At 42.2% G+C, this 20000-nt stretch overlaps 1 protein-coding gene across 1 annotated transcript in view; it reads left to right on the top strand.

Annotated features, from left to right (window-relative positions):
• The window catches only part of LOC122815022 (leucine-rich repeat serine/threonine-protein kinase 2-like), a 2570681-nt gene that overhangs the window by 1601306 nt on the left and 949375 nt on the right, over nucleotides 1–20000 (top strand). The window lies entirely within an intron of this gene.

Below are 20000 nucleotides of genomic sequence, written 5' to 3'. Positions count from 1 at the left end.
TATTAAATTATCCAAGTTTTTAACACCATTTTGTTGATCTAACATTGAGGACTCACCATATGGGTCTTTTGGATGTTTTGTTGCCTCTGTCAGTCAGTATTCTGAAACTTTTCTAGAAATTCTTGGTGCTTCAGAGTAGCTGTTTACCTATGTGAAATGGAACTGCTTCGTTATTTTATATTTGGTTTATTGACCATTGTTCATTTTTCTTCTGCTGAGCAATTTTGTTTTTGGCCACTCACATAACTCTGATCCTGATCCTTGCTATAGCTAGTAAATGTTTTTGCGGTTGCATTATAGTTCCATGGTTCAGAAGATCCTGCAGGAGCTGGGGAATAAGGTGTAGTTGATTTTTGGGTGGGAATGGAATGCCCCTTGCAGGGTGTCTTTCTTTCCAAGCGAGGAAATATCCCTGTTCTACCATTGCCAGAACCCAACAGTCTGTGGTGATAGTTCTCGTGTTGAGAGGAAGCTGGTCTGGAAGTGGTCTGTGTTCTGGCTCCTTTCCTATGACTGGAAGAGGAAGGAGTAGTAGAGAAGGGGGTCCTCCTGACAAAGGTAGTCTTGGCTGGGTAATTCCTGTAGTATTTAGGAATGGGGGACACCAGAAGGTGTTTAATATCTTGAAGCTCCTTCCTTTTCTCCTGAACATTCTTAAAGAGTTCTGCAGACTGTTTCCCAAACAGGAGGTTGTGGTCAAGAGGGGCATCAGAGAGTAGAGGCTTGGGATACTAAGTCCAAGGCATATTTTATCATATGAGTTTGGTAGTTGATAGCTCTGAAGGGTAGGGTGGAGGAGGTATAGACCTTCTTGCATATCCTGTCCATATTCTTACTGTCCTTGTCAGTAGGCAAAAGGGATGAGGAGGGTATTAATCTAGACTACTTGTCAGGGGATACAGGAATCACTGCCGGGTCTGCCAATGGGGGTTTCACCAGGAATTTTTGTTCATCAGGCACCTTATAGAAACAGTCACGTCTCTTAGGGGCAGGTGGCTATGAATCAGGACTTTTTGATGCTGAAGAAAATGCATCAATATAAGTGGGTATAACTGATGGGATGGAAGATGGAGAGGGAGATTTTACTTGTAGTAACTCGAAATATCTCTTTTGAGTTTCAGTCATTTAGGAAGTATCCCATTAGAAATATTCTTTCATTTTGGTAATGTTCTCTCCAAAGGTGATGTCCTCTGGAGCAGAGTCCCATTCCATGGATTCCTTATCAGGGGAAATAGTACTCCATTGGAGAGGCAATCTGTGATGAGTAAGTAATCGACTCAACCGATGATGAGGAATAAGCCTCCTCTTCTTCTCCTTCATGAGAAGTGGGAAGGTGCATTGAAGTAGCTGAGGCAGGCTTAGGACTGAGAACAGTAATAGTGGAGGGTGAAGAGGCTGAGAGCCTAAGAGCCATGAAAGCCTGCATCAAGGACTGAGTGAAGGATTGCCAGTCAGGTAATCCCTCTGTAGAGGGCGATAGATGCTTGCTTTTCTGTTTCCTTTTCAAAGGAGTAGTCCTGGGAGAAGGGCTAATTTCAGGGGCCTTTCCTGGAGCTAGGGCCTCTGTTTCTGGTATCCCACTCGGACGTCTGGTGAGGCGTGGTTCCCCCTTGACATCGGTAGAAACCAATGTCTGAGCTACCTCTGTGGATGTGCCAGCCATTACTTCAGAAGCAGCTTTTTGAGGGAAGTTGAAGAAGTAGACGGCTGTAATGGATGTCCCTCAACTCCTAAATTGGAAGGTGGAGGGGTGTCCGATGGTGGAGGGGCAGAAGTACTAGGCCATGACATCTTGGCCTTTTTGCATGGAGGCTTCGCCTGGGCATCCGACTCGGGATCCATCCTAAGCACTAACTTTTTTAGCCTCTGGTTTACTAAGTAAAGATTAAGGGCAGCCAGACAGCTTTGGAGAGTCCTTGGGGTAAAGGATTGGCAAATGAGACAAGAGGTACGGTCGTGTTCTCGGCCTAGGCAAAAAAAATGCAATGGCCATGCTAGTCTTTATGCGGAATCTGATGCTCGCATCGGCATTTACCCTTCTTAGTGGACATCAGCTAAAAGGGGGACAGCAAACCAAGCTCAAGCAATAGCCAAAAAACAAAATCCCCAATGGGGTACTTAGCTTCAGACATCTTGATAATAGAGGAGCAATGCAATTGATCTGACGTTTAACTGCGGCTGAAAAGTTCTAAAGTCTTTGCGTGGAAACATCACATTTAAGGTCCCTGGTTTATGGCCCTACGTGTAACATCCCACACACCTACAGCAACCAGGTTTAAGCTTTTGTATAGGAGCCGACGTTCGAGTTTCCTGAGGTGGAGAATCCCTCACTAAGAATACTGCAACATGGAAGAGAAGGACATCTGTAGTATGGTAATATTTTACACAACTACTGTTTCTTAGGACTAGTTACAGGGAGCTTCTCAGTACCAGGTAAGTAGTTTCCATGCAAAATTGCCTAGGGCATTTGACTTAGTTGTGTCCCTATATGTCATAGGCATTTATTAGGAGAGCTTATGTTAGGAAGTTTCTAGAGGTTATGTGGGGTGATATGTTAGTTTGGGCTTTACTATCTGCCTCTGTCTGTCAGAGACATGCGGGCCAGACCCAGGGTGAATTTCCGATTGCCTATCCATTGGTCAAGGCTATGCTTAAATAGGGTTAGGGATGGGCTGTGCTTCACATGCAGCCTGTTCCAGAGTATGGGGATCCTCTGAAACACTTATCTGTCTCAATAACATGTGACCTAGTGTTATTAGCTTTCATTCTGCCCTCAACTAATGGGTTCATATCTGAGATGTCGAATCTGACTTGGTCGCTGTAAAAGCTTGTGGCAACTTGAACCTCTTGAGCCTCTCCCTTACCCATAATGCACCATCCCACATTACCTCAGATTTTGTTTGCCGCCATTTGGTGAAATATGTGGTGAGTTGTTTCTTGAGTTATTTGGGCTAGATAAGTGCTTGTTTTTCTTTATTAAAGTGATATTCTTCTTTAATCTCTCTCTTTCTCATACTAACGTACTCTTGATGTTATTGTTAGTGTCTATTTCGCCCCTTTTGTCTCTCCCTTCACCTTTTTGCATTTTATCATTGTTCTTTACTACCTTTGTAGGTAGTCCTTTCTCTTTTTCTATTCCTGTTAAAAAAGTGTATCTATATATATTGTGTCCATATATATATATATATATATATATATATATATATATATATATATTTTTTTTTTTTAATCTTGTGGTTGTAGTTATTCTGTATGGTAATTTGGTTCTAGCTGTTTGTTTCCTCTTCTAGTAAGCATGGCTGAAAAAGAAAAAGCCCTGCTGGTTTTAAAAAGAGTGTGAAGTGTGGTTAGAAGATCCCATCTCTGACTCGCACACTCTCTGTGTTTATTGCCTTAGCCCCTCCACCTTCAAGAGAGCTGCACAATCTGTCAAGCATTCAACCCCTAGCATTGGTTGAACACAAAAACAAATTGATTTTGAAGGGGCTTCTACCATCTTCTGTTGGCGATGCCATAGCTGGAGAAAACTTTGAAAAATTACCACACTCCTCTCCAAGCTCTTCTTCTGTTTCTTCTAAGGCCTTGGAGAAAACTTCTAAAAGACCTTCTTCAGATCATACAGTTTCCTTAGATCTGTCTAAGAAAAGTAAAATTAGAATCTAAGATCTGCCCCCCTCGGATCAAAGAAAAACGAAAAGCCTTTTGACGAATTAACCTATTGCTTCAGATCCAGAGTCTCAGAAAATTAAGGATTTATCAAATCCAAAGATGTTAGATCCGACAAGTCAGCAGGATGTAAGGTACTCCCCATCTCTGGACCCGGTTCCATCGAGAGTACTTTCTCCCTTTCTTTATAGACTAGATTCTCAGTCCTCTTGTTCTTTTAGAAGCCTCACTGTGAAAGATGAGAAGAGGGTAGTGAGACAGATCCTCATGGTGCAGAGCCAGCCAGTTTTTGCACCGGCTCCTACCCCTTCAGGTCAGGAAGCCAATACATCCACGACACCACCTTTAACTCTTCTTCCTCTGACTCAGTTTGTAGTCTTGGAGCCCTTGGATCTGTGTTGTCTAGGCCCATGATCATCGGATCTGAGAATCATTGTATTATCATATCTGAAGCTTGCTCTTATCTCTTCCATACAATGGGATCCGGAGAGCTCTCAGAGCTGATTCAACCCTGTTGGATCCGAGTTGTTTCAGTTCAGAGCCATATCCACACTCAGAGTTCAGCAAGGGTTAGTTTGGCTCTGACTTCTGCCTCGGGGGGACTTTCCTTAGAGCAGGGAAAGACCATGGATCAGAGAGCGCACCTCTCAGATCCAGGTTCCTATGCCTGTCTGGGAAGGTCAGCTTTTAGGACTGTGGAAAGAGTCCTATCAACGACCATGACCCATACTGGTCCTATCCCCTTGTGTCCTGCAGCTACACCACTTCCATCTCTGCATCAAGAGTCTCAACTAACTCCCCCACAAGGACAGCTGGTACCAAAACCCCAGGACACCCAGTTGGGTATTTCTACCTGTTCTGATACCTCCCCAGATTATCCCACTGAGGAGGTCCTTCGGAAGAAGACATGCAAGAAGAGCATTTGGATTACCCTGAATCTGTCACGGAGGACACAGATGTTGAGGAGGGCAAAGGGTCTCCACAGTCGCCTCCTTTGGATGTCTTGTTCAGACACATCCTTCAAATCCTGAAACAGAGAGTTGGCTGCAAGCTCAGCAATCCTTTGGAGGAATCTCAACTCCTGGATGTGTTTGGTACCAGCCTGTCTACTTCTTGGATGATTCTGCTGCCGACAAGTTTCTTGACTTGGTCTCACAGCGGGCATGGAAGGAACCTGACACCACTGAAGCCATTCCTAGGAAGTCTTATAAGATTATGACCCCTCCAGAAGACAAGCAGCTCTGGTACAAGGGCCCCCTCTGTTGATGCCATGGTCATAACGGCGGCCACTAGGAAGGAACTAGCTGACGAAAGCTCCTGTGTTCATCCCCACGACAAGGAGTTGTGGCCGATGGATAGGATTGGTCAGGGACCTTGCCTTGAGGTCCCTAAACTATTTGGCACATTTCACCAGACTACCGAGGGATCTGATTAAAGAACTCTCAGATCCCCCTCGCAGGAACCGTGTCTGAGGAGGTGAAGAATTCCGTCACCTCACAGCTGGCAACCCTACAATCGATATTGAACTCGTCCATGAAGCTTATTTCCAGTGTTTCAGAAGGAACCTTAAGGGCAGTGGGTTCAGGCATAGCCATTAGGAGGCATGCCTGGATGCACTTTTGTGTCTTCACAGAGCCTTTTAAGTCTACATTCGTCATTGCTTCCTTTGACAGCATATCTGTTTTTGTCCCTAAAGTAAAAAAACACCTTTCTGCCATTTGCATGCATTTTTTTCACCTCTCAAATATCCTTTTTGCGGAATCATTGAGGTTGTGGAAAGATGTGGTTCAAGAAATCTCATGGATCTTTCCAAAACATGCATGGAGGACATTACCCCGGAGACAGAGGAGGAAGCTCAAATGGTGGATGCCGCCCTCATGACAGAGGAGACCCACAACATCGGGGGTCCAAGGATTCTTTCTTTGGCGAACCCTTCCAGAGCTCCTGAAAGGAGGCCCAATCACCCACCTCTGGAGGCAGTCAGTGGCCAATTGTCCCTGCACTGGAGAGCCTGGCTAAACATAAAAGATGCAGAGGATCATATCCAGAGGATATGTAATTCCTTTTTTCCCTCCTTCCCCTCATCTCCAGGAAAATCTCTGATGTTCCACGCAGTCAGAGGATTCAAGCAGCTATTCAAATTCAAAAGCTGCTATAAAAATAATTCATCCAAGAGGTCCTCCCAGACCAGAAAGGATCCAGAACTTACTCAAGATTCTTTTTAGATCCAAAGAAAACAGAGGACTGGAGACTAATTTTCGATTTCAGCAGCTTTAATAGATTTTTTCAAAAGACAAAGTTTCGGATGGTCATGGTTCAGTGCATTCTTCTGTTTTTGGAAAAGGAGGACTGGATGTGCTCAATAGATCTCCAGGATGCATACTGTCTTATAAAAATAAACAGACGTTCCAGGAAATTCTTACGCTTCTGGCTAGTAGCCATTGATTATCAGTTCAGAGCACTGCCTCTCACCACAGTCCCCAGAGTGTTCACCAAATGTATGGCAGTGTTAGCAGCTCACTTGAAATTGCAAGGATTCTTTCTGTTTCTGTACTTAAACTGGCTCATTTCCACTCCAACCAGGCATCAAATCATCATGGCAAGAGAAGAAGTCATCCAGGCTTGTACAAGGTTAGGAATAACCATAAATTTCAGGAAGTCAAATCTAGAGCCATCTCACATTCTAGAATTCATAGCAGCGCTACTCGACACAAGATCAACGATAGCCTCCCTTCCTCTTTCCACAGTTCAGACTTTAATGTCACAAGTCAACAAGATACTTTGCAGTACCACAATCTCAGCTCACCTAGTTCTGCAAGCTCTAGGATCAGTTGCAGCAGAGATAATCCTTGTTCCATTACCCAGGTTTCCCACAAGGATTCTTCAGTGGATGTTGACATAACAATGGTCGATACTTCAACTTCCCTTGTCCACTCCAGTATGAATTACCAACTCATGCAAGAAAAGTCTGATGTGGTGGATCCATTCAGAGCAACTGCTACAGGGCTGTCTATTTGTCCCCTCGCAGCCCAAGGCATAGTGACCATGGATGCTTCCCAACTGGGGGGAGGGGGCATTACCTGGGAAAGACAGTCCAAGACATGTGGTGCCCTGACCAATTTGTGTATCAGCGTACTGGAGTTGAGAGCAGTGCTTTTAGCACAAGACTTTCAGAATGCTCTCCCATCAGGAATGATTGCAGTACAAACAGACAATATATCAGTGGTTTGGTACATCAACAAACAAGGAGGAACCAGAATGAACCCCCCCTGTGTTGAGAAGCACTAAGGATGTGGCAATGGGCAATATCTTCTAACTGCTTTCTCTTAGCAATGCACATTCCAGGGAAGTCAAACGTGTTAACAGACAAGATGAGCAGGTGCATTCTGAATGGACCCTCAACCAGAAAGTTGTGAAACTAATTTTCCACAAGTTGGATCAGCCTTGCTGCGATGTCTTTACATCTCCCCTAAACAACAAATGCAGCAGCTATTTTGCTCTAATCCCCCACAGGAGGAATCACCAAGGGATGCTCTCCTCCAAAATTGGCTCCCGGATTACTTTATGCATATCCCCCAATTCCATTAATTCCAAAGTTACTTCAGAGAGCTGCCAGCTTGAAGACCAAAATCATTCTCATTGCCCCCGTTTGGCCTCAACAGATTTGCTTTCCCTTCCTGTGGCCTTATTTAATTCACCAACCCTGGATTCTGGACCCAGATCCAGATCTCCTGTTTCATCTGATGGGCATGACACACCCAGACTTGCTGAACCTCAAGCTGTCAGCTTGGTTTCTCCAATTCCAATAATAGCCAGACAATCAATGCACTCTTCCTCTGTTTGTCACATCTTGTTGTCTTCCCTTAAGTCATCCACTAGGAAACTTTATGCTAGTAAGTGGAAAAGATTTGTACAGTGGGCTCTTCAAAAGCATGTTGACCCTTTCTGGGCCCTAATTAGTCATGTGCTGGAGTTCTTGACACTACTCTTCAACCAAGGGGCCATTTCTTCAACAGTGAAAGTCCAGTTGGCAGCAGTTTCTAATTTCCACATTGGTTTTGATGGCTGTTCACTAGCCTGTCATAAGCTATGTAAAGCCTTCTTATGTGGCACAATTCTTCTCAAACCTCCTTTTAAAGCTGCCACTCCACATGGGATATGAATCTGATACTGCAGTCCTTGATTCTTCCACCCTTTGAGTCTGCCCATGATTATGACCTTAAATTTCTGTCTTGGAAGACCTTATTCTTAGTTGCTATCACTTCTGCCAGATGAACTTCAAATATTCAGGCATTGTCGGTGAAACCTCCTTATCTCATTTTCATTAAGGGCAGAGTCTTCCTATGAACCAATGCATCCTTTTTGCCCAAAGTGGTATCACACACCACTATTAATCAATGCATCAATGTCGAAGTCTTCCAGAATTAGTCCAACAAAGGAGAATACTTGTTAAATTTGCTAGATGTGCATAGACAATTAAGTTTCAATCAAAATAGAACAAAAGATATCAGAATGACTGATCAGTTGTTTGTATCCATTGCTGATCTGAAATTAGGTTCACCTGTATCTAAAATCACCTTGGCTAAATGGCTTAATGACCGTATCTCCTTTATTTACAACAAATCTGGTACGACTTTGCCAAAGAAAGTATATGCTCATTCAACCAGAGCTGTAGCTACATCCTCAGTTTTCCATTCAAGAACTTCAATGCATGACATTTGTTCAACAGTAACTTGGGCTTCCCCTCACACTGTTATCTGTCATTATAGGTTGGATTTGATGCCCAGAGGTAGGGCATCTTTTGGCTCAGTGGTGCTCGGAAATATCGTTCCTTGAGTCCACCCATGGTTCTATGTAGCTAGGGACTCTGTCCCATCAGTTGAGGACAGAATGAAAATTGACAGCTTCAGATAAAGAAGTTATGTACTTACCATAATGTTCCAGCTGTGTTGTCCATTTTCATTCCTCCTCAACTCCCCACCCAGCATCCCCCAACACTTTTGGGGTTTATTTTAGAAGAATGAGCAGGCGGATCTAACAAATTTGTTATATCATACAAATATTACCAGCTCCAGATGTGGCACTGCCTTGCTGTCCCTCTCTCTGTCTCTCTATCTGATATATGAAGTAAGAGTACGTCTTTCTTTATAACTTGCAATCAATATCTGAGGTAATGGGGGTGGTGCATTATGGGTAAGGGAGAAGCTTGAGAGGTTCAATTTGCCATGAGTTATTACAGCAGCTGAGTCAGATCCAATGTTTTGGATCCGAACCCAAATCAGTTGAGGAAGAATGAAAATGAACAACACAGATGGAATGTTATGGTAAGTGCATAACTTCTTTTTATTTATGTCACAAGCAAAATTTGAATCCTTGGATCTAGTGTTTCCAATGTTTTTCATTCTACAGATGTGCAGAAGGTCCATTAGAGCTGAACTGGGGATGCCTTGTATACTAGGTATAGTTCACTTCTCTGTAGGAGACAGAGTGCAGAGATAGGGCTTTAAGGCAATCTGCGTAGGACAGCCTGTTCATACCCTGGATTCTCATGGTAAGGAACCTTTGTGCACATTTCAACTGTTGCATATATCTTGTCAGGTACATGCTGAAGAGGGCATTATACTTAAGGATGGGTCTTGATACAGGCCGAATGAAGTGGTAGTATGACTTCTGTGGACCTGGATGCCATGCCCTGACTTATAAGTTGGGCGACATAGAATGATTTTCTTATTACCTTGGTGACATGTTGGTCAAAGGCTGGATTACTCTCTACATATGTTCTTAAATTCCTGACTACCAGGTCAACTCTTAGGGGTGTCTTATTGATGATGTAATCAACCTGGGTGGCAGTTTTCCCAAAAGGCACTATAATGCATTCCTTGGCATTGAGTTTTAGTCTATGACTTTGGCATCATTTGTCTGTCTGTGTTAGACCTTCTTGTAAGATGTTTGTGTCATGGGGGGAATCTATGATAACTCCCAGTTCTCAGTCATCTGCAAACATGTTCATCCAAAGGTCTTTGACATTAGCCTTTACCTCAGAGAAGTAGATGCCAAATAGGAGCAGTCCCAGCATAGAGCCCTGAGGTATTCTGCTGGTAACTTGTGTTTTAGTAGAGGTGATATTACCAGTCCTGACTTCCTGGGTCCTGTCTGTAAGCCAGATGGCAATCCAGCGAGTTATATAGGGGTTTATGTCCAGTTCACTGAGTTTGTCAACTATAACTGAGTGGGGTATTCTATCAAGCATCTTAGCCAGGTCCAGGTATGCGGTATCCACAATTTTCCCCCCATCCATTGTCTTGGTGACCTTCAGAAAGAAGTCAGCCATGTTTAGTGGGGAATGACATTCCCTTGACAAAGCCAAGCAGGTTGGTTCAGTGTCCGAAGGTTGCCTTTGTTTTTGATGATCATTTCCATGATAATGTGGCTTAGCATATTAGACTAGTCAGACTAATAGGTCTGTAGTTTCCAGGGTTGGTTTATGGTTCACTTTTGTGAAGTGAGATAATCATTACAGCCCTCCATTCACATGGTGCAAAGCTTGTTTTTAGGTTGTAATTCACAAAGAAGAAACTGCAACCCAGAGTAGTTCAAAAGTACGGACACAGTATATCTGGTGCCACAGTTCATGATAAAAATGTTGCTTTAATATTGAAATGTTGATAAAAACAAGTAAAAGATAAGCACTTTCGTCTTCTTAATGAAAACTTCTTCAGGTAAAACCATGTTTGAAAAATTGTGTCTATATATCTATATCTATATATATATCTATATCTATATATCTATATATATATATATATATATATATATATATATATATATATATATATATATATATATATATATATATATATATATATATATATATATATATATATATAGATATAGATAGATATATATATATAGATATATATATATGTATATATATATCTATATATATATATATATGCATATATATATATCTATATATATCTATATATATATATATATATATATATATATATATATATATATATATATATATATATATATATATACACCTATCTAGATCACATGAATGCCAAGCCTCAGTGATGTCATGCTTCCTTTGGGAGGATCTAAAGAGGATTTTTAGAAGATTTAAAGGGCTATGCAGGTATAAAAATGACTTGAATTATAACAGCGTTAAGTTAGTTTATACATGTACTTCTGATTTTTTACATAATAATAATGTACTGGCAACATATTGCAGCCATCACCTTTCTGAAAATTTCAGTTTTAAAATACAGGTGATGGATATTTGGTCATTCAAACCAGGCCAGTTCATGGCATTAAGTTTCAATTGCCAGCGAAGTTCAAGTTTTTCCAGATTGAATGTCCATGGGCCCTCTCTACTGACAGGACACATTGTTCTAAAATTAAAAAATTTAAAGGTATGGTCAGGAAATTCCATGGTATGTTTGGAAAGAGCATTGGTATCCTTTTTATTTATAATATTATGTGTCCTCATAAATTTTGTCACCTACATGTCTTTCTGTGTTGCCCTTTAAATCTTCTAAAAATCCTTTTTAAATCCTCCCAAAGGAAGCATGACATCTCTGGGGGCTTTGCATTCATGTGATCTAGATTGGTGTATATATGGACTCAATTTTTCAGACATAGTTTTATCTGAAGAAGTTTTCATTAAGAAGATGAAAGCGCTTATCTTTTACTTGTTTTTATTGGCATTTCAATATTAAAAAAACTTATTTTCGTGAATTGTGGCTCCAGGTGTACTGTGACCATACTTTTGAACTACCTTGTTTTTAGGTTGTAGTTGAATTTGCTAGGTCATGTTTTAAACAATTTAAGAAGCATCCCAAAATATTTTCAGGGACCATTTAGGCTGTGTTTTTGTTTTTTAGCAAGCGCCACCAGGACCCTTCTGCCTTTGAATAGGATGGGGGTTATGCTGGCAGGTATTTCATAGGTGGAAGCAGGGGAGGTGAAGTTTGAGCTGAATTTCTGAGCTAGAAAATTTGCTGCGTTTCTGTGCTCAGTGAAGGTGGCACTATTGATCGCCAGTTTTGTACACTGATGTGCGCTGCCTTTGACGTTTTGGACATAGCTGTAGAAGACCTTGTGATTGCCTTTAGCCTGTGAGGCTGTTTTTACCTCATAATCGACCATCGTGGACTTAATTAGTCCTCTTAGTTTCCTGTTTAGTTTAACTAGAGAGCTCTTATCATTATGGGAGTTGTTCTGCTTTAGTTTAGCCATGACTTTTTTCTTTTGTTATATATCCTGTTAAGGTTAGGATTCCATCAGTGTGGTTTGTTGTGGTCTTACTTCTAGTAGGTACAGCAGCCTCTATGCATTAAATGGTTGTACATGATCTCTGTGAACAATTCCACTTAGGCTTCTGTGAACTTAGGGTTGGGAAGGGCATTGCATTTTGACAAACTATCACTAAATAATATGTATTTTAATTTGGAATTGTTCCTAAATGTTACGGGGTTGGTGGGGAACTGCATGGGTCTATATCCCTTCTGGTTTATAGCTCCTCTGGTCTGCCAGGAATTAATATTATCCCTCATTTGCAGGTGTGTGATCAGTAATGAGACTTGATTCCTGGAAAAGGTGCACCCCTGGCTTCCACTCTGAGGGAGATCATCTTGGAGTGTTCATGCTAGTCTTACCTTGACTGATTGGCTTAGTTCCTTGTTCAGCCAGTCTAAGTATGGGAAGTGGGCCCTTGAGTTATCTGGCTACATCTTCATTTGTTGGCCTGGGTTGAGGAAGAGTTGTAGGATGAGCTCATTTTAGAGACGGTTACACAGAGCTTGGTTACTTTTTCAACTCTTGGTAGAGCTCGCAGTCTTATTTGGATGCTGTATCTGACCTGGTGCAGTCGACCTTTGGTATATACTGTGACACCCCACCACTGGCCCAGTATTCAAGGAGCCTCAATCCTCACCAATGGCAGCAATGGGGGACGTACATTAGTAGGATGACAAGTACGCACACAGTAAAGTGCAATTTCCCTTATGAGCACACAGAAACCACAGTCAGTCTGGGGCTGGATTTTCCCCTCTTTCTCGAGATCTCCAATAAGACTCCCCACTGGCACAGCTATAGAACTGAGATCTCAGCTGAGTGGCCAAGCCAAGACCTCCAGCACCTTCTCTGTCCAGCCAGTGCTTCATGTCCCTGCCCAAGTAACTGACACACACACACACACACACACACACACACACACACACACACACACTTTGAGATTTGAATCATACACACACACCACACACATACTTGGGAAAGGCTGGCACAGGTTTACTAGCTATGCCCCCTTCTGCCCAGACTACAGACTAGAAGGTAGTTTTGACTGCCACCAGCCACTCCTTATCAGCTACTCTAAGGCCCTTAACAACAGGTGTCCAGTCTTACTGTGTAATGTTACTGTTAATCCAAATGGTAGTTTGACCAAGAGCAAGGTTATTCACAGTGTCACCAAATAAATATGCAAGTACTCTCAGAACTTAAAAATGCCTCACAAATATCAGCCACAATGAAAGGTTTAAATATATTTAATAACAAATAATAAAAGAACAAGAAGATACTTGGTAAGTAATCACATTTACATCAGAGTTCAAATTACAGGCAATATTTAAAACAACATTACAGGACTGTCTCAAATAAATAAAGAAAACCTTGCTCTACACAATTAGTCAGCTCCTCCCTGGTTAAATCCAACCACAAACTAATCACCTTGGAAATCCACATCCCTCCCACCCCCAGCAAAGGTAACCACCATGAAAAACTTCTCCAAAGCTAACTTTGGGCTCCTAAAAACAGAGGTGGCTAACTTCATGGCACCAATGCAAATGGAGAATAGTTGCGTGACCACAGAATTATACAGCAATGCACTGTACGAACACGTACACAAATGCATGGATTTTGCCATACCCAATAGAACCAAGATGCTTTCCTCCAAAAAAAGGAAGCCAATCTGGTGGTCCCCAGCCATAAACAAACTCTACAATAGAAGGAGGAAACTGATGCAGAATAAGGTGAAATCCCAAGACTGGAAGAACTCCCTTATCAGCCTCAATAAAAAGTTCAGATACCTCATCAAATCCTCTAAAGCTAGCTATGAAAACAGAATTACAGCAGATAGTAAACACAACAACAAGGGCTTCTATAATTATGTAAAGAATCTCCACGGCAATACCCAGATTTTCTGTGAGCTACTGCACAATGGTACTTCCTGTACTGGGCCAACAGATATTGCCAGTAGACTGGCCGAAAGATTCAATGCCAACTTTACCCTTCTGTCCCCAAGGACCAATCACAATACCAGTAGATTGCCAAGCACCCAGTATTACTGCTGCACAGGTTAAAACAGCACTGTCCAGGGCCAAGAATACAGCTTCTATGGGACCTGACAATATCCCTGGTTGTGTTCTACATAAGCTACAGAGTGAACTGGCACCTCACCTGTGTGCCCTGTTCAATCACTGCCTCACATCAGGCTTTGTCCCTACCAAATGGCACACTGCTTACAGTCATCCCTCTCCACAAAGGAGGAGCGACTACAGACCCTGTGAACTATCGCCCCATTAGCCTGACAAGTCTGATATGCAAAACTATGGAACGCATAATCATGGACCTAATAAACAAGGATATAGGGAATCTCCAAACTCTAGATCCCACACAGTTTGGTTTTATGAAGGGTAGATCATGGTTGCTCAACTTGGTCGACTTCTTTGAGTCAGTCACCAGAGCTGTGGATGAAGGCAAGGTGGTTCATACAGCCTACCTTGATCTGGCCAAGGCTTTTGATACCATTCCCCACTCAGAAGTCATAGAAAAACTCACTAAGCTTGGCATCAACCCCTATATCACTGAGGTGGGTTGCAAACTGGCTCACAAATAGAATCCACAGTGTGAAAGTCGCTGACAACTCAGACTGGTGACTAGTGGAGTCCCTCAGGGTTCGGTCCTGTGTCCTCTCCTGTTTGGTATCTACTTCTCTGAAGTCCAGGCCAACACGAAAGGACTCTGACTGACAAAGTTCACAGACGATTGCAAATTGGAAGCTATTATTAACTCCCCATGTGATGTTGACATCCTACAGAAAGGCCTCACTGAGACCAACGACTGGTGTCAGAATCATGGCCTTAAGCTTAATGCCAAAAAATGTGTCATCATCCCCTTTGGGAAAAACTGTTCCCATGAATTATCAAATTGATTGTAGTCCACTGAACACAGATGGCATTATAAGAGATCTGGGAATACAGGTTGACAGCAACTTCTCTTTTGATCATCACATTGCCACTGTGGTCAGAAAGTCCTTCTATGTGGCACATCTCATTACTAAGGGTTTTGCATCCAGGAAGAAAGAGGTCATTGTCTCCCTCTGCTCTTCCCTCATTGACCAGTCATCGAGTACAATGCCCCATTTGGCGTGTACCTCACTAGACACCTGCAACAACTGGAGAGGCCACAAAAGTACCTCACAAAGAGCATCCTAGGCCTTAAACACTTGTCCTGTAATATTCTGTCTCATATCGCCTACTTAGAGACTATATCTGCTTGACTTACAAAGCCATGTCTGACCCAGCTCTGTTAGAAATGCTACATCTAAAGAAATCCCAATCCCTCTGCACCACACGCTCCAGAGACCTCAACCTCATTACCACAATGAACATGCTGGAGGGACAGGTTCATAACCCCGAGACTGCCCATGCTATGGAACAGACTTCCCATACATGTCAAGCAGAGCACCTCACTGACCCTCTTCAAGAGAAATCTTGATGAGTGGCTGGGAAACAGCAAATACACCCCAGGGATAACTCCAGCAGCTCTACTCAACAGAGGCACTGGGAACTAAGATCAGGTGGCACTATGCCAGTGTAATCCTATGGCTAGGCTTGTAAAGGCTCCAGGGCCATTAGCCTAGTACACACCTATAAACCTAAGTTATAGTTCACTATATTCCTGACTGTATCTAAGAGAAATTACTGTACCCTAGTTAACTTACTTACAGAACAACAAGCAGGCAGATGTGGTGAGTGGATGTTCCTGTCAGATCAAAGTCAAAGTACAAAATGCCCCGTCTCTCTGTCAGAGAGTTCTTAAATTAATATCACAAATATTGCTGCTGGAATACTTGCAGCATGACAGCACTTCATGTCATCTGACTATCCTAGATGAAACCCCCCACTGCAGCTGGCAGCATTTAGCATCCACATGTCAAAATACATGGGCCTCAGATCTTTTCGCAAATGGTGGAAGTCGTAAAATAATTTACATTCCTCCACATTTAAAGACAATACAAAAACCTTCTAATTCTAGACATTATGTCTCCTGTTGCACTGAAACTGAAAGATAACACCTCTTTTTATGCCCAGCCATAAAGTAACTTAATCTCAGCTATTCTTCTGAAGTTAACTTCTTGTGTTGCAGTTTCCGTTGTTAAAAAGTATGTACATATAAAAAGTTAAAATAGTGTATATACATTTCTGCTCAGTACTTTACAAAATATCTCTTCCGCATACATCTGTACAATATGACATATAGTTCTAATACAGTGGTGACACAAGCATCTTACTTGAGCATGTTGACATTCACAAATGACACACAACCACTTACAAAATTTCAGGTAGCTGGGCTGACTATCTCCTTCTGTCACACTTCTATATAAATCATATTAATATTTACAAATGACATATAATTATTTACAAAATTATAGCTAGCTGGGCTGGCAGTATTTCCCTTTGTCACATATACACAACTGTTCACAGATTTTACCTGCCCTAACTTCCTATGGAATTTGCATATTCTTGTTTCCATGACTCTTGGAGTGATTTAAACTCCAGAGTTGGGAAGAGGGGCGGGACTCTGGGTTCCCTCTCTAGTTGGTTTCCTGTGAGAAACCAAGTGTAGGAGGCATCCTTTCTTAGATGAATGAAACATCTTAGCCTCAGAGTTCCTGTGACACCGAGTAGATGAAGTCTCCTTTAAGGAGACAATTTGGAGTTTGTGTCTTTCCTTTTACTTAGGCTTAGAATGGGTCAGTTGAACATTTTCTCTTATCCTCTGTTTTTGTGTTTCCCATGGAGCCAGGCTTTGTTGATGTTATCACATGAGCCTGGAGGCATCCTCATACATTTTTTGTTTCCCCTAGTTTGTTAATGTTGTGTATAATTCTTCAGCTGACTGAAGTGAGATCTTTTCTCACCAGCTTAAGGCCAACTTTCCTGCAGTCTTGGGATGTACAGCATTACCTAAATCCATGCCTCATTCCTACGCAGTTTCCAGACTGATCAAGAGCAGGACAGGACTGACAAGGAGGTATAGTCCTCTGTAATTTTGGAACTTAGCTTTGTGTTTCACCAGGATCTTGATCCTCCTAATGAAAAAGGGCCCTGAGTGTGCCGAAGACCTCCCATGAGTCTAGCTTCAGGAATAACTTTTCACCATGAGAGCTGTCATTGTGTAACACCCTCGTCTTTTCCAATAGTGTCTGGATGTCCGGTTTATGATATCGGTACAGGTATTTGTCTTCTTATGCTGGTTTGTATGACTTCATCTGTCTTGGGCATTACTTGGATAAATGGATTCTCTGTTATTGAAATGGGCTGTTTGGGCAAGAACTTCAGTCCTTGTGTGGTGTCTTTATTGTTGCGTGGTGACTGCATTACATACCAGTGAGGGTTTCTTCACTGCTGACTTATTTCTTGCTGTTCTAGAAGGAGGAAGACACCCCATAGGTGGCCTAGATATAGAGCCAAATATTCCCTGCGTACCCTATTTCCAGAGTCAGCCATGTATCTTAGAGTCCTGGTCTACTTAACCCTTATGTTTCACTATCTGTGTTGTTGTGGATAGAGGTACCTCTTTTTAGATCTTGACCATGGGATGACCCCTCCTTCCTCTGTTCAAACATTTTACTTCTCCAAAGGGTTCCATGGAATAGCCTGGGAGTGGGCTCTGATTCCACTGCCCATTGGATAAAGGATGCTGCTATTCTTCTAACTGATGGGAGTGCTTTGCTCCCTCTCCTTGATCTAGGGCCAGCTGTCTGAGCATGTGAGCTTTGGTATATCTCTTACTCAGTCTTATTTGGGAGGACATGGGAGCCCACCATATACTTTTGAAGAGACCTGTTCTTTCTGGGTCTCTGGATGGACTGCCCTGCTTCTAGGTTGGGGGTATGGAGACAGACCTGTCAAGTTGTAACCCTAGCCACAGTTAAAACACAGACTGATAATTTTTTTAAGTGTGTCTACCTAAATCTATATGTGGTTAGGCATCTTATGATTGCTTCCCTAATCTTGTTCTGATGATCCTGGTCATTGTTGGATGCTTACTGGTATTTGAATACCATGATTCCCTTTTCTGTATGGATATGTCATCATCTTGACTGGCCTAGGACTCCCATGATGAAAACGTTTTCATTGGCATGCCTATGGGTACTATATTGGCATTCCTTCAGAAAATCTTCCTCTGATGGCAAGGCAGCTTTGAGCTCTCATGCCTTGAAGATCTTTACATTTAGACAGTCAGATTTTTTGTCTGAGATTACCACCTGTACACTCTGGAATTCTGTTCTGTCCTGGTATGGCAGGTGTGGCAGCCGTCCAGCCTTTCAGAGCTTTGATGACCTTGGCTGCTAAGTTGCTGGGTATCTTAGCTTACAGTATGGCAGGACATTCAACAACAGAGCTAATTGCCTGAATAATTGTCCCAGCCTCCCACCCTGTTATTCTTGTATTTTTTTAAACTGCTGTTGGTTTGAGAGCTCTGGGCTATTCAGCACCAAAGTTAAGTGCCTCATGAATTTTCATTTTTTTTATCTGTTTTTGAGTTTGTTTTAAAAGTTTGTATCTAAGCCTGTATTCAGTTGTGTCTTTCGGCTTTTCCCGGTTAGGGGTTGCCACAGCGGAACTCTGGTCCGCTAATGATTGGCAGTAGATTTTTACATGCCGAGTTGCCAACCCTGACGCACAGCCTTCAACGAAGGTACGCCCATTCACGCATGTCTCCACACAGAAGACACTTTAGTTGAGAATCGAACAGGATGTCTTACTGTGAGGTGACAACGCTACCGCAGCACCACCACCGCAGTTCAGTAATTAGGTGCATTACATTTTGGCATGTAAGTGGCCTACCTGTTGGAATTCAATCCTGGTTTCTTTTTTGTGAGGTGAATATGAGCCAAGCTAGTTTAAGAGTTGTGATTGCTTTGTAGCAGTTCCAGGTCATTCAACAACAGCGCTTCAAGTCTGAAGAATTTTTTTCCTGCCTCCCATCCACTTTTTGTATACTTAAAGCCAAAGCATTTTGTGTTGTACATCTCTGATGTCAATTTAACTGCAAAAATTCCTTCCCTCTCCTCTTACCTTGGCTGTTGGTATCCTGGCAATAAGTTTGCATTTGGAATTTCCTCTGGTTGTATCTCATCTCATCTGCTTTTACTAGCAAATGAAGAGAAAACTGTGAATTCTTTTCTGCTTTGACTGCTAAAGCTTGAGATACCATTTTTTCATGTCTTTATACCCGCTTAGTGCAATTAACCCCCTTTTTCCATCTTACTTTCAAAATCTCGAAGACTACCAGTCATTATTTGACCTTCTGTATATTTTGTGTATTCTACCATAATTACACACCCTGTGCTGCATTTTTGTGCTCGTTCAAACACAAGCAGCGAACAAGATAGTTGACTAGTCTGCTAGTTTCAACTCTGTTGCCAGACTTTTAGTACTAGGACTCCTAAGACTGTTCAAACTGCCTTGGGCTCACTGATGATAAACTTTTGCTTAACACAAATAATTCCTCATGTGATAGATGTAAATACCTAATTAATGTGGAAGTTTCCATCTTACCTGAAAACTTGCCTTGTGAGCTTTGTACACTTGCACCACAATCCTTCAGTTGTTGTGTCTTTCGGCTTTTCCCGGTTAGGGGTCGCCACAGCAGAACTCCGGTCCGCTAATGATTGGCAGTTGATTTTTATGTGCTGAGTTGCTGGCCCTAACGCACAACCTTCAACGAAGGTACGCCCATTCACGCACGTCTCCACAGAAGACGCTCTAGCTGAGAATCGAACGGGACAACTTCTTGCTGTGAGGCGACAACGCTACCGATCATACCAAAATGTTTTATGCTGAGGCTGCAGAAGAATCACTCCCAAGGCTGTCTAGAAATAAGATTAAGTGTTAGTAAAAATCAGCTGACTCATCCACCACATGCATATTTCCTGTAAGGAGTCACCCTGAGCAAAAGTAGTCCAACTCTACCACTTTAAACCTCAGCAGCAGTAAAAATATTTTAGTGATAGGTGACTCTTGTAAGGCACACTGACTAATCAC

Source organism: Protopterus annectens, chromosome 11.part0 (genome assembly GCF_019279795.1).
Source record: "Protopterus annectens isolate FY-2018-M chromosome 11.part0, PAN1.0, whole genome shotgun sequence".
NCBI classification, from domain to species: domain Eukaryota; kingdom Metazoa; phylum Chordata; order Ceratodontiformes; family Protopteridae; genus Protopterus; species Protopterus annectens.
The sequence above is the reverse complement of the archived record's forward strand: the minus strand, read 5'-3'. Positions and strand labels throughout refer to the sequence as shown.